Raw genomic sequence first — 16595 nt, 5'->3', positions numbered from 1 at the left:
CCTGGTAACCGACATTAACAAAATGCATCTAGAATATCCCCAAACATATAAACATCGAAGTACTAAAGCAGTTCAAATTCTCTGACTGGGGCTTGTCAAGGCCCATAGATCTATCTTTAGGATTCGCGTCAATTGGTGGTAATTATAATAAACACCAATCCTTAGGCTACCAAGTTCAACAAGGGCGATATCTGATATAACGATTCAACCATAGAATGTAGTTTCGATTACTTGTGTCTATTTCGTAAAGCATTTATAAAAGCGCATGCATTCTCAGTCCCAAAAATATATATCGCAAAAGCATTTAAAAAGGGAGCAAATGAAACTCACTATACTGTATTTAGTAGTAAAAATACATATGACGGCATTGAACAACTGAACAATGCAGGGTTGGCCTCGGATTCACGAACCTATATCATTTATATATATATTAACACATATAATTGTAATCAAATAAATTCATATATTATATCTTAAATTATATATCTTATATATTTAATTTGTATATATTTAAAATAGTAAATATTTATATAGTTTAATATTATATTTAAAATCAATAATTTATTATATGTAAATATTTATATAAATATTTTAATATATATAATTATATGTAATATTATGGTAGTTGTAATATATATACTCTTATATAGAAAAATATTTATTTGTTATAATAATATTGTTAATATAAAAGTAGTAATCATAATAATAATAATAATAATAATAATAATAATAATAATAATAATAATAATAATAATAATAATAATAATAATAATAATAATAATAATAATAATAATAATAATAAAAATGAGTAATAAGTAAACTACCTCAAAGAAGTAGTCCTAAAAAAAATGCCCAAGTCCGGGTTTGAACCCGCGACGTCCCGATAACATCCTTAACCACTACTCCATTTCAGTTTTTCTGAAATAATGTCACCTAAATATATATGTAGCTCGTTCTTTCTGTTTCTACTTCTTCTTCTTCTTTTAAAAAAATATATAAAATGCCACCAACAGGGCTCGAACTCGAGACCTCTCGTCTCACAAACAAAAGCTCAACCACTGCTCCACTGCTTACCTTCTTGAAATATTTCGCAGGTATAATAACTTAACAAGTAGGAAGCTGTTTGTTTTTCTTCTTCATCATCATAAACTCAAACCAAATCATCTAAACTTTCCATTGTCATTATTATCTTTATCAACCCTAATTATCATTCTAATCTAATCACCATTGTAACCATCGTAACCCGTATCATTTATGCATCACGATATCAATTATCATTAGTTCGAACCCTCATCATTATCATCATTCAAACATAACATCATGTACATAAAATCATAATTATTATCATCCTAAAATTATGACATTCATCATCATCTTATGCTCTATCCACCATCTCACATTAGATATCGTGTTTTTAAATCATCATCATCATATCTTAAGTTTTTAATCAGACAAGGAAAAGGAAAAATGAAATGAAGTTGTAACGTGAAGCAAGCCTAGTGATGTGCGAAAGGTGGTATATGAATTAATGTATAAATTAGTGTTGAAAAATACCGATTAAAGATTACTACACATTTACGGGTAGTGTACCCGATCGTGTAGTAGTATAGATAATGGTAAAATCCGTGTATCGTTCCAAGGACAGTTATATGTGTAAATTAAGATTGTATAAACTAAATTGTGATTATGGTAAAATAAATGAAATCAAACAAATACAAGATATTGGGTTGCCCTTTAACGATGGGCAAATCATTAAAGGAATAAGTTTAAAGACAATATTTTTGGTATTTTAGGTTTATGAAGATGAAAGATAGTTTTTATATCAAATTAAACAAATATGCTCATCTAGACTTTTTACCCTCGATTGTTGATTGTTGTTTTAGGATTAAGACCGGATTAATTGACTACGCATGAGAACTAATTAATTGGTTTACTAAGAGTAGTCTTGCGCAAACACTCAAACGGGATTACACGACGCAAGTGATGTTCTTGTCATCTAAGACCTCCTATTTGTAATCAACTAATTCAATTAGTCTAAAGACTTGAATGATGATCATGCCAATGATGTGTTGATCACGATCCACTCCTACGTTAACTAATGGTTTAGCTTAGTTCATTCCCTTGGTCCTGTTAAATGCCCAATTCACCCAACCCAAGTAATCAATTTAGTGTAATAATAGGATCCTTATAAACGTCACTAGATAAGGCAAATTACTAACACCTATTAGTTATATGGAATTGAGTAATGAAAATATGTATAACAGATTCTAGGGAATTGATCGTTCTCCTAGACAACTACACATATCAAAGTATTTACAAGAGTCGTTCTTACATTCCTATATAAATTAATCGTTTGAACGCAACTTACCCCTTTTGGTAAAAGACGGGCAAACACTTGTCACTAGGTGCAAATCAATATACTAAATCAACAAGATGGTGTTTCTTAGTTGAACAAGCATACTAACTAATTGAATCGAAAAGATTAAACTTAACAAGAATGGTTCTTGTATTCAAACATCAAACTATCATGCATAAGAACAATCAATCAACAAAGGTAAACAATCAACATCTCGATTATTAATCTAGACAAACATAAAAAGAACTAGCTAACAATCATATTTAAATACAATAACAAACTGAAAACAAAGATAGAATTCATTGAACTAACAAGAATCGACCTCTTGAAGCAATCTTGGATGATGATCCTGATGATTCTTGATTCCGGATTGAAATGATGGATTAGGTGATCCTGGATTACTCCAAGGATCACCTTGAATCGTAACCTCTGCCTCTGAAAATGACTGTGTAGTGGTGTCTTTTGAATGAGGCAGGACAGGGTTTTAAAAAGAGAATAATCTGCACCGAAAGTGGAGTGCGCCGAGCGCACTATTTGGGGTGCGCTGAGCGCACAGTTCACCAACCCTGAAAACACTTTACAGCTCGACTTTACGCGTTCAATCTGCTTTACAGGCTGGAGTGCGCTCAGGAGTGCGCCGAGCGCACTGTAGCAGCGCGCACTATTTCTACAACTCCCAGAATTCTCTGATCAAAATTTGGACGAGTGAGCTGAGCGCATACCCGTGGCGCACTCCTTGGCGCACTCTACTATTCATCGACTTTTTGACTTGTTTTCGATCTCTGAGTAGTATCATCCAAAATCTTCCATATTTCTTCAATTACACAATGATTCTAACTATTTTACAATAAAATGGAATACAAACGAAAATACTACGTTTACACACGAAATAAACAACGATAGAAATTGATATTGCGACTAAAGATATGTCTAATTTGAGCAATATCAAATCCCCCACACTTAACTCTTGCTTGTCCTCAAGCAAGTCTTGTTTCAAAAATACTAATACAGAACACAAAATAGAATACACACACATTTATTGGAGAACACAATAATAGGAATCACACTCACATGATATAGTACACAAGTTTACACTAGTCACACGAAGTACACGAAACACACACGTTCTTTTGGAACACAAACTCACGCTATATGAAACACATGTTACACAATTGGGAATACACACTCATTGAGGTACACACACAATATATGAAACACACGCACACATTTGGATTGCTCGGGAGAAATGAACTTTGTTGTAAGTTCCAAAAAATTTGGATCCTTAGGGAAAATTGGATCTTGTGAAAATGTTTTATGATTTTGAAAATGTCATGCTAGTTTTTACACTAGACACGTTTTCCGGTTTTAACCTCAAATTCCGGTTGAGGGTAACTGAAAACCAAAGTCTCAGTCGGCGATTAGCAAGCTATCCGCCCCCATGATTGTAGTATCATGGAACTCTTAACCGGGCACCCCCTGACGCGATATTAATATCGGTCTTTCATGACAATTTGTACGTTTTAATTCAAGGGTTAAAACTGCGAAGACTAAGCTATCGTGTGGGACAGATCCTACTCCAGATTATTCACCGTAATCGGTCTTACACTGGATAGCGACTTGGATTTACCCTACCAAGTTTATTTTCGGGTTTGAAAGTTCAAGACTTTCCCTTCCCACTTTACCTTTATATCGTGAAATGATATTGGTATGAAATGACATAGTTTAGGAAGTTTGCTATATCAAGTAAGGTAACATTCGGAAGACTTTACTTCCTTCAAGGATGGACTTGATACATCCTTTAGGTTTAGTGACATTATTCTTTTTCCTTTCAAGCCAAAAGTATTTTAAACATTTTTCTTAGCAAAATTTGGTGATAGTAATTTGAAAAAATTGGTAAAATCCCCCACACTTGGCTTTTTCTGTAACACCCCGTTTTCCCGTGCGCGTCTAAAGGTACGTACTTAATCAATAGTACGCTTATAACTTACTCGTCATGTGATTAAATGAACTAAAGTGTTAGTTTAGTGTAAGTGCATATATGTATATGTGTGTATATATATAGGTATATTCAAATGCGTGCGTGTACGCGTATATGAATGTGTCGTGTTTGGTGTCGAGTCGTGTGAGACTTAAGGTCGAGGTTTAGACGTGCATAGGAAGGGTGAAAGTTGTTGTGCTTGTGTTTGAACCTTTGTTTTATGATTTGTTGTCGAAGTGACCAGGAACAGGCCAATGCCGCGCCGCGAGGAATGGGGCCGCGACGCGACAATCAAAGCAAATCCAGATCAGAACTTGAGTTAAGAAGGGTGGTTTTTCCTTCTTTATGTCGCGCCGCGGCACATCTGTAGTTCAGACTCCGAATTCCACTCAAATTAAATAGGGTTTAGGGGCAATTTGGTCTTTTCACGTATAGATCAGATTGGAGCCTTTAATCTCAACCATTTGTTCTCTATTTCTCATTTTCTTTTCCATTTTCTTCCACATATTCCTCCCAAAACATAAAACCCACTAAGTTTAATTTTGAGATTTGAAGGTGAAGAGTTGTGAATCAACCCTAAGAGCAAGAATTAAAGTAGTTCATCGTATCTCTAGCTACACGTTCATAGTCTTGGTAAGTTCTAACTCTAAGTTTTGAGTTTCATATAGTTTAAGCTAGGTTTTGGTTCATATGGAACTCGTGTGACCCATTTGAGGGTTAAATGGGTGGTTTTTGGGTTAGATTGTTGAAAGGAAACCCTAATTACCATAACCTAGGGTTTGGTCTAATGAAATGGGGTTTGTAAGTGTTAATGGTGTTGTAAGCATTAAATACACTTGTTAAATATTGTTGAGATTGTGAATAGGTCATGTTTGACAAAGTTTGAATGTGTAAGTGTCAAAATGGGTCATATGAGTCAAAGTTGAACTAATTGGGTTAAATGGGTATGAAATACACCAAGTTTATGTTAGTTGATGTTAATAGACCCTAATCACTAGCTTTTAGTGATTTATGACAAGGAATGGTCATTAATGGGCGGTTTTGGTGTAGTGAGTCATTTAATGCAATAAGGTCATTAAATGCTCAAGGGATAGAAGTTGGCATTTAATACAACTAGATTGTATGTTAATAAATGCATAATGTAATAGTACGTTACATTGAAGGGTTGCAAGCTCGGTTAGCTTCCACAAGAATCTTGAGGTGAGTGGAATGATTATGCATATGTGTATATAATGTATTTACTTGTACGATATTCGATGTGGGTTTAAGTTCGGGCAGTCGATACCACATCGGGTCAATATATGATATGGATTTAAGTTCGGGCATTCGATGCCATGTCATGTATGTGTGTGGGCGTGTAGCGTGGGTTTAAAGTTCGGGCGTTCGATACCACATTACACGTGATGGGTGGGTTTAAAGTTCGGGCGATCGATACCACTCCGGGGTTAGTGTTATAATTCGTTGTACGCTAACGGTTGTTGGGAACACCAATGGGAAACTCGAAGTACCATTCCTTGTACTATTGGTTAACCATGGTTATGTGTTTGTTGCATGGTGTTTTCACAATATTCGAGTTATATATGTTATCGTTGTGCTAGCTTGTGGTCTTGGAGATTTAGCGTCATGCCTTGCGTTGGTATGTCTTTTAAATTGCTAGCGTGTATGAGGTAATTGTGTATGTGATTGCATGTAAGTAGGTTATATATGTATGTGTATAATTATTGCATTAACTAAGCTTTGCTTACCCCTCTCGTTGTTTATCTTTTTAGATGCAGGCGCGGGCAAGGGCAAGGGGGTCGTTGGGCACTAGGTGTCCCTTGTTGTTGTTATGTTGGAGCTTTTGGAAGTTGGCCTAGTTTTGGGTAGTTTAGTCCCAAACCATGCTCGGAACGTCGTTTGGTTTATAAACTATCATTTGTAATGGGTCAAACTTGTACTAAAATTTATTCGTAGCCCTCGTGCCTATTGTAAACAATTAATTGTTGTGCGTTTTAAATAGAACTCGTGAAATGGGTTATATATTTAATTGGCGTGTAATTGTGTAGTATATATAAAAAAAAATTATCGTAAGGATTACGGGTTGGGTTGTTACAAGTGGTATCAGAGCGTGGTCTAAGGGATTTAGGTGACTTGAGATAGGCGCCTAGACTTAGACTTTTGTGTTGTGGAATTATATGCGGGACTTGTAGGACTACGGGTCGGTGCGGGCTTTGATTAGTTCTTTAATGCATAGGTGGACTAACTATGCTATGATATGATATTACTAATCATGTGTTATTTTTTTGAACATCGAGCGAGATGGTTGTGATACGTTTGAGCATGGCACGCACGTTTGCAAGTTAAGTCAAGCGAGGATGTGCGACAAGTATCGAGCTAGATGTGGTGCATGTGCGGTCATATGCATAGGTATATATGTGTATTAAATTGTTGGTGATGTCTAATCCATTTTTAATCTTTAGAATGAAGACGAGAAACGGAACGAATACGAATGGCAACGGTGGTCCTTCTCATGTGGAGGAAACGGACGAGATGACCACCAAAATAGAGGCCGCTCTAGAAAACTATGTTTCGGTTTTCTCTCGAAAGGTTAAGCAAATTCTCGAAGAGTCGGTTTCGGAACAAATTGTCGATATGATTCAAGAACGGATGACTAATGCCGTTAAAGAAGAAGTTTAAAGGAGGTTTTCTAGACCTCCAAATGTGGGCGAGTTGGAGTTTAGCTACAAGAACTTCTTGGTGACTAAGACTCCTCACTTTCACGGGGATCCCGACCCCATGAAGAGTGCGGCTTGGATTTCCGATGTTGAAGGTTGTTTTCGCACGACCGAGTGCCCTCCACAAAATAAAACAAGGCTTGCTACTAGTTTGTTAAGGGGCCATGCTAAAGATTGGCTCGATGGCAAGATTGATATGGTGGGTGATGCGGCTTTTGTGGGGTTATCTTGGGCGGATTTCAAGAAGGAGTTTTTCCTTGAATATCGTACGCAAGCGGATCTTTTCAAATTGCTCAACGAGTTAAGGAACATGCGTCAAGGGTCTATGGACCTAAACACTCTTAAAACCAACTTTCTCGCTAAGGCACGTTTTTGTCCCGAGTATGCGGGAAATGATCAAATGCTAATGGAAGACTTTCATGCAACCCTTAGAGATAATTTAAAGGGTAAAATTAGTATCGGTCATGTTGAAACTTTCGCTAAGCTTTTGGCGGTGGCAAAAGGGTTTGAAGCGCAAGCTCCGAGTCCGGTTAGTTATGCGCCAAGTAAAAGAAAGTTTGAAGCTTCTAGTTTTTCGAACAAGAAGAGTAAGGGAGCAAACGAAAGTGTCAGTAGCGTGAAGAGGGCTGCTTCTAGTGGTCACATGGTCACATGTTTCAATTATGGGCAAAAGGGTCACTACTCTCGTGACTGTCCAAAATTGCCTACTAATACAATCACGTGTTTTAATTGTCAAAAAGAAGGGCACCGGAAGTCAGAGTGCCCCGAACTCCGAAATGACCAAGTTAAGAGAATGGAGAAAGCGGCGGGGTTGGCTAGGGGACGTAATTATTTGATGACCAATGACGAAGCCAAGCAATCCAATGAAGTTGTTTCAGGTACTTTCATGGTTAACTCTAATCCGGCAAGGATTCTATTTGATAGCGGTGCAAATTTATCGTTTGTGTCTCCAAAATTTGTGCCTAAACTTAATAAACCGTTAGCTAAGTTAAGTAATCTGGTAGAAGTCGAAATAGCGGATGGCAAGACGGTGTTAGTGGTTGATGTGTGTAAGAATTGTAATGTCGTGTTTGGTTCCGAGAACTTTAATATTGATCTCATTCCGATGACATTGGGTGATTTTGATATCGTGGTTGGTATGGATTGGCTCGATCATAATAGAGCCGATATTGCGTGCCATGAAAAATCTATTCGTGTGAAGACCCTAAGTGGGGGAGAGTTAATTATTCATGGTGATAGACGTGGAAGACTTGTACCGACATGCACTTTTGCACGGGCACGTCGTCTCGTTGTTACCGATGGCATGGCTTTCCTTGCTCATGTTGTTGATACTCGTGACAAGCCACCACCCATTCGTGAAATTCTGGTGGTGAGTGAGTTTGAAGATGTTTTTCCGGATGAGTTACCGGGTGTTCCGGCGGAAAGATAAGTCGAATTTCGCATTGAGTTGGTTCCGGGAGCTACTCCCATTGCTAAAACTCCTTATCGTTTAGACCCGATGGAAATGCAAGAATTGTTGAATCAAATTCAAGAGTTACTTAAGAAGGGTTTTATTCGACCGAGTGCTTCGCCATGGGGTGATCCGGTTTTATTCGTGAAAAAGAAGGATGGAAGTATGCGTATGTGCATTGATTATCGGGAGTTGAATAAAGTGACGATCAAGAATCGTTATCCATTACCTAGGATTGACGATTTGTTTGACCAACTCCAAGGTGCGACGTATTTCTAAAAAATTGACCTACGGTCCGGCTATCATCAAATGCGGGTCCGTGAGGAAGATATTGAGAAAACGGCCTTTCGAACACGTTACGGGCATTTTGAGTTTGTGGTATGCCTTTTGGTCTTACGAATGCGCCGACGGCATTCATGGATCTTATGAACCGAGTGTGCCAACCTATGTTGGACAAGTCGGTAATTGTGTTCATCGACGACATACTTGTCTATTCGAAGAGCATGAAGGAACATGAACACCATTTGCGTAGTGTGTTGAAGACGTTGCGAAAGGAGAAGTTGTATGCTAAGTTCTCAAAATGTGAATTTTGGCTAAGGGAGGTTCAATTCCTTGGCCATATTGTGAACGAGAATGGCATTCAAGTAGATCCGGGGAAGATAGAGATGGTGAAGAGTTGGGGACAACCGACTACGCCTACGGAAATCCGAAGTTTTCTCGGATTGGCCGGTTATTATCGTCGGTTTATCCAAGACTTTTCAAAGATTGCTTCTCCATTAACTAAGTTGACAAGGAAGAGTACGAGATTCAATTGGGAGAACGAGCAAGAAATCGCTTTTCAATTGTTGAAAGAGAAATTGTGTCAAGCTCCGGTCTTAGTATTGCCGGAAGGTGTAGATGATATGACGGTTTATTGTGATGCTTCTTTGAATGGGCTCGGGTGTGTTCTAATGCAACGAGGTAAAGTCATCGCTTACGCCTCTCGCCAATTAAAGGAACATGAAAAGAGATACCCGACTCATGATCTCGAGTTAGCAGCGGTGGTCTATGCTTTGAAAATTTGGCGTCATTACATGTATGGTGTCAAGTGTACGATTTATTCGGATCACAAGAGTTTGAAACATCTTTTTGATCAACGGGATTTGAATTATCGTCAACGTAGATGGATGGATGTGGTGAAGGATTATGATTGTGAGATACTTTATCATCCGGGCAAGGCGAATGTGGTCGCGGATGCATTAAGTCGAAAGAGTCACCACCCGGCGTTACAATTGGGATTGTTACGTATGATTATTACTAACGATTTTCTTGAAAAACTTGGTGTGATTCAAATAGAGGCTTACGTTCACAACAAGCATACAGAACGAATTGTGGGGCAATCGGAATTCATTACGATGGGTTTGCGTAGTTTATTGTCTTTTCAAGAAAGAGTGTGGGTGCCTAAGATGGGTGATTTCCGAAAGGTGCTTCTTGATGAGGCGCACAAGTCTAAGTATTCCATAGATCAGGGTGCGACAAAGATGTACCATGATTTGAAGAAAGATTATTGGTGGCCGGGCATGAAACGCGACGTTGTTAAGTATGTTGAGCAATGCGTCACGTGTTTGCAAGTTAAAGCCGAACACCAAAAGCCGTATGGTAAGTTGCAACCGCTAGAAATTCCGATGTGGAAGTGGGAGCATATTACCATGGACTTTATTACCAAGTTGCCGAAAATGGCAAGAACCCAATTTGACACTATTTGGGTGATTGTCGATAGATTGATGAAGAGTGCGTTGTTTCTTCCTATTAAAGAAGCAATTTCGTCGAAGGCACTCGCGAAGATGTTCATTAAAGAGGTGATATCGAGACATGGCGTTCCCGCGTCTATCGTTTCGGATCGGGACACGCGTTTTACTTCTCGATTTTGGAAGAAATTTCATGAAGATATGGGTACGAGGGTAAATATGAGTATGGCGTACCATCCTCAAACGGACGGTCAAACCGAATGTACGAATAAAACATTGGAGGATATGTTACGTGCGTGTATCATTGACTTAGGTGGTAGTTGGGATGAACATTTACCTTTGGTGGAATTCTCTTACAATAATAGTTTTCACTCTAGTATTGGAATGCCACCGTATGAGATGTTGTATGGTAGAAGGTGTCGAACCCCGATTTGTTGGGGCGAAGTGGGACAAAGGGAAGTCGGGAGCTCCGACTTGGTATTGGAGACAAATGATAAAATCGTTATGATTCGGGAACATTTGAAAAAGGCGCAAGATAGGCAAAAATCTTACGCCGATAAGCGTAGACATTTGATCAAATTCCAAGAAGGTGATATGGTGATGCTCAAGGTTTCGCCATGGAAGGGTATTATTCGGTGTCGGAAATGAGGAAAGTTAGCTCCTCGGTTTATTGGGCCGTTTAAAGTTTTAGCTCGTATTGGTGAAGTCGCGTATCGTTTGGAATTACCCGAAGAACTTGCGGGGATCCATAATACATTTCATGTTTCCCATCTCCGAAAATGTCTTGCGGATGATTCTTCATGGATGCCTTTAGACGAAATTGAGCTAAACAACAAGTTAGAATACATTGAAGAGCCGATTGCTATACTCGATGAGAAGGTAAAAATGTTGCGTAACAAAGAGGTGAGGACCTTTAAGGTCTAATGGCGTCGTAGTAAAGGTTCCGAGTTTACTTGGTAGCCCGAAGAATTTGTGTTGGTTTATCTTCCCTCGTGTCATGCGGCTTGGATCGCGAGGACGCGCTCCGATTTAAGTGGGGGAGAGTTGTAACACCCCGTTTTCCCGTGCGCGTCTAAAGGTACGTACTTAATCAATAGTACGCTTATAACTTACTCGTCATGTGATTAAATGAACTAAAGTGTTAGTTTGGTGTAAGTGCATATATGTATATGTGTGTATATATATAGGTATATTCAAATGCGTGCGTGTACGCGTATATGAATGTGTCGTGTTTGGCGTCGAGCCATGTGAGACTTAAGGTCGAGGTTTAGACGTGCATAGGAAGGGTGAAAGTTGTTGTGCTTGTGTTTGAACCTTTGTTTTGTGATTTGTTGTCGAAGTGACCAGGAACAGGCCAATGCCGCGCCGCGAGGAATGGGGCCGCGACGCGACAATCAAAGCAAATCCAGATCAGAACTTGAGTTAAGAAGGGTGGTTTTTCCTTCTTTATGTCGTGCCGCGACAAACGAGCCGCGCCGCGGCACATCTGCAGTTCACACTCCGAATTCCACTCAAATTAAATAGGGTTTAGGGGCAATTTGGTCTTTTTGCGTATAGATCATATTGGAGCCTTTAATCTCAACCACTTGTTCTCCATTTCTCATTTTCTTTTCCATTTTCTTCCACATATTCCTCCCAAAACATAAAACCCACTAAGTTTAATTTTGAGATTTGAAGGTGAAGAGTTGTGAATCAACCCAAGGAGCAAGAATTAAAGTTGTTCATCGTATCTCTAGCTACACGTTCATAGTCTTGGTAAGTTCTAACTCTAATTTTTGAGTTTCATTTAGTTTAAGCTAGGGTTTGGTTCATATGGAACTCGTGTGACCCATTTGAGGGTTAAATGGGTGGTTTTTGGGTTAGATTGTTGAAAGGAAACCCTAATTACCATAACCTAGGGTTTGGTCTAATGAAATGGGGTTTATAAGTGTTAATGGTGTTGTAAGCATTAAATACACTTGTTAAATATTATTGAGATTGTGAATAGGTCATGTTTGACAAAGTTTGAATGTGTAAGTGTCAAAATGGGTCATATGAGTCAAAGTTGAACTAATTGGGTTAAATGGGTATGAAATACACCAAGTTTATGTTAGTTAATGTTAATAGACCCTAATCACTAGCTTTTAGTGATTTATGACAAGGAATGGTCATTAATGGGCGGTTTTGGTGTAGTGAGTCATTTAATGCAATAGGGTCATTAAATGTTCAAGGGATAGAAGTTGGCATTTAATACAACTAGATTGTATGTTAATAAATGCATAATGTAATAGGTACATTACATTGAAGGGTTGCAAGCTCGGTTAGCTTCCACAAGAATCTTGAGGTGAGTGGAATGATTATGCATATGTGTATATAATGTATTTACTTGTACGATATTCGATGTGGGTTTAAGTTCGGGCGGTCGATACCACATCGGGTCAATATATGATATGGATTTAAGTTCGGGCGTTCGATGCCATGTCATGTATGTGTGTGGGCGTGTAGCGTGGGTTTAAAGTTCGGGCGTTCGATACCACATTACACGTGACGGGTGGGTTTAAAGTTCGGGCGATCGATACCACTCCGGGGTTAGTGTTATAATTCGTTGTACGCTAACGGTTGTTGGGAACACCAATGGGAAACTCGAAGTACCATTCCTTGTACTATTGGTTAACCATGGTTATGTGTTTGTTGCGTGTTGTTTTCACAATATTCGAGTTATATATGTTATCGTTGTGCTATCTTGTGGTCTTGGAGATTTAGCGTCATGCCTTGCATTGGTATGTCTTTTAAATTGCTAGCGTGTATGAGGTAATTGTGTATGTGATTGCATGTAAGTAGGTTATATATGTATGTGTATAATTATTGCATTCACTAAGCTTTGCTTACCCCTCTCGTTGTTTATCTTTTTAGATGCAGGCGTGGGCAAGGGCAAGGGGGTCGTTGGGCACTAGGTGTCCCTTGTTGTTGTTATGTTGGAGCTTTTGGAAGTTGGCCTAGTTTTGGGTAGTTTAGTCCCAAACCATGCTCGGAACGTCGTTTGGTTTATAAACTATCATTTGTAATGGGTCAAACTTGTACTAAACTTTATTCGTGGCCCTCGTGCCTATTGTAAACAATTAATTGTTGTGCATTTTAAATAGAACTCGTGAAATGGGTTATATATTTAATTGGCGTGTAATTGTGTAGTATATAAAAAAAAATTATCGTAAGGATTACGGGTTGGGTTGTTACATTTTCGTTAAGACTTTTATTTCAATTTTTTTTTAAAATTTCCCATTAAATTACGAAAATGAGTCAAGTTGAATACTGTTTGAATACCCGCGAGAATTTGTACTATCCCCCACACTTAAGATTAAGTAATGCCCTCATTACTTAAAATCAGTAAAATTTAAATTCGAGAGGGCAATAGTGAGAAAAAGGAGTTCGAAAAACCTGGGTACAGAAACCTGGACATCGTGGAATATAGGCGAGCGATGGCGAATCCTTCATTCCTTGATCTTCATCACACAAATTCTAATTCTATAGGTACCTTGCTGAATTTTAATGCTAGTGTCACTAAAACCTTGAAAAACATCGTGCACTTTTATTAACACATCATGCACTCGACTCGACCTCAAATTTAATGCCTAGTGGGGTTAAACTCCCCCACACTTTATCGAACGAAACGTGAAGTCGGTGGAAAAAGTTCCACGAATCAGAATAGTGAGCCAATCATTTACACCTTGGGTGGTGTATATTATATGTGATAATTCCTTTTTTAGTTTCCCGAAAAAGGATAACCTAACCCGAGGGTTAACACATGACTCCCTTTCAAGTGCGGTTTTCAGTAAAACTTTTATTCTTATTGGTGGATCTTGGTCAAATGGGTCTTTATAGATTGTCTTCCCCAAATTGACATCCTCTAAAATAAGCGTGGACCCGCTGTGAATCTCAACTATTGAGCGGGGCTCAATTTCCAGCTTCAATTCCTTTAATTCTTTAGTTGTAGGTTCATAACCATTAGCCATGAGAACGAGTAGCAAACCGTCTTCCTCCTTTACCACAATCTCATCTATATAACTAGAAGAGTAAGAATGTAACTCGGGGAAATCCTGCAAAAGCTCAGAAAGTGGATCTAAACGAGTACATTTTTCAACTATCAGTTCGTCTTGCAAAATAGATTGTGAAGTTATAAGTTGTGGAGCTAGACTGGACTCTGTCACATTTGAATTTTCTTGAAACAGAATCAATGGTGAATAATGATCGGCAGCAAATTGCATAGTGGGTAGGGGACTCGAATGTTTTACGTTCGGATTCATGCAACATTGCCAAGACCCATAAAAACACGGGCAGAAACCTTCGGCTATCATCCTCTCTTTCATAGACATGTTTTGAGTGTTAACCACAACTTCATCTTCTTCTTTTTCTTGGTACCCCTCGTTGGTAACACTAGGAGATAAATATAATTCGATTAGTTTCCTCCGTTCTACTCTCATTCTCTCACCCATTGTCATATTCCTGTGGTCAACCATTTTCCTGCAACTGACAAAAACTAGAAAAGAATAAAAGCACCGACACTAAACACTGATAAAAAAATAAAATAATAATAAAAAAATCTAAAAATAATAATAATAATAATAATAATAATCACAACTTAGTAAACAATTCTTATCTTGACACAACTGTCCCCGGCAGCGGCGCCAAAAACTTGATGTGCGAAAGGTGGTATATGAATTAATGTATAAATTAGTGTGGAAAAATACCGATTAAAGATTACTACACATCTACGGGCAGTGTACCCGATCGTGTAGTAGTATAGATAATGGTAAAATTCGTGTATCGTTCCAAGGACAGTTATATGTGCAAATTAAGATTGTATAAACTAAATTGTTATTAAGGTAAAATAAATGAAATCAAACAAATACAAGATATTGGGTTGCCCTTTAATGATGGGCAAATCATTAAAGGAATAAGTTTAAAGACAATATTTTTGGTATTTTAGGTTTATGAAGATGAAAGATAGTTTTTATATCAAATTAAACAAATATGCTCGTCTAGACTTTTTACCCTCGATTGTTGATTGTTGTTTTAGGATTAAGACCGGATTGATTGACTACGCATGAGAACTAATTAATTGGTTTACTAAGAGAAGTCTTGCGCAAACACTCAAACGGGATTACACGACGCAAGTGATGTTCTTGTCATCTAAGACCTCCTATTTGTAATCAACTAATTCAATTAGTCTAAAGACTTGAATGATGATCATGCCAATGATGTGTTGATCACGATCCACTCCTACGTCAACTAATGGTTTAGCTTAGTTCATTCCCTTGGTCCGGTTAAATGCCCAATTCACCCAACCCAAGTAATCAATTTAGTGTAATAATAGGATCCTTGTAAACGTCACTAGATAAGGCAAATTACTAACACCTATTAGTTATATGGAATTGAGTAATGAAAATATGTATAACAGATTCTAGGAAATTGATCGTTCTCCTAGACAACTACACATATCAATTAAGCTATCCGAAAGTATCTACAAGAGTCGTTCTTACATTCCTATATAAATTAATCGTTTGAACGCAACTTACCCCTTTTGGTAAAAGACGGGCAAACACTTGTCACTAGGTGCAAATCAATATACTAAATCAACAAGATGGTGTTTCTTAGTTGAACAAGTATACTAACTAATTGAATCGAAAAGATTAAACTTAACAAGAATGGTTCTTGTATTCAAACATCAAACTATCATGCATAAGAACAATCAATCAACAAAGGTAAACAATTAATATCTCGATTATTAATCTAGACAAGCATAAAAAGAACTAGCTAACAATCATATTTAAATACAATAACAAACTGGAAACAAAGATAGAATTCATTGAACTAACAAGAATCGACCTCTTGAAGCAATCTTGGATGATGATCCTGATGATTCTTGATTCCGGATTGAAATGATGGATTAGGTGATCCTGGATTACTCCAAGGATCACCTTGAATCGTAACCTCTACCTCTGAAAATGACTGTTTAGTGGTGTCTTTTGAATGAGGCTGGACAGGGTTTTAAAAAGGGAATAATCTGCACCAAAAGTGGAGTGCGCCGAGCGCACTATTTGGGGTGCGCTGAGCTCACTGTTCACCAACCCCGAAAACACTTTACAGCTCGACTTTACGCGTTCAATCTGCTTTACAGGCTGAAGTGCGCTCAGGAGTGCGCCGAGCACACTGTAGCAAAGCGCACTATTTCTACAACTCCCAGAATTCTCTGATCAAAATTTGGACAAGTGAGCTGAGAGCACACCCGTGGCGCACTCCTTGGCGCACTCTACTATTCATCGACTTTTTGACTTGTTTTCGATCTCTGAGTAGTATCATCCAAAATCTTCCATATTTCTTCAATTACACAATG

The sequence above is a fragment of the Rutidosis leptorrhynchoides genome, chromosome 4 (genome assembly GCF_046630445.1).
Source record: "Rutidosis leptorrhynchoides isolate AG116_Rl617_1_P2 chromosome 4, CSIRO_AGI_Rlap_v1, whole genome shotgun sequence".
Classification (NCBI taxonomy): Eukaryota; Viridiplantae; Streptophyta; class Magnoliopsida; order Asterales; family Asteraceae; genus Rutidosis; species Rutidosis leptorrhynchoides.
The sequence above is the reverse complement of the archived record's forward strand: the minus strand, read 5'-3'. Positions refer to the sequence as shown.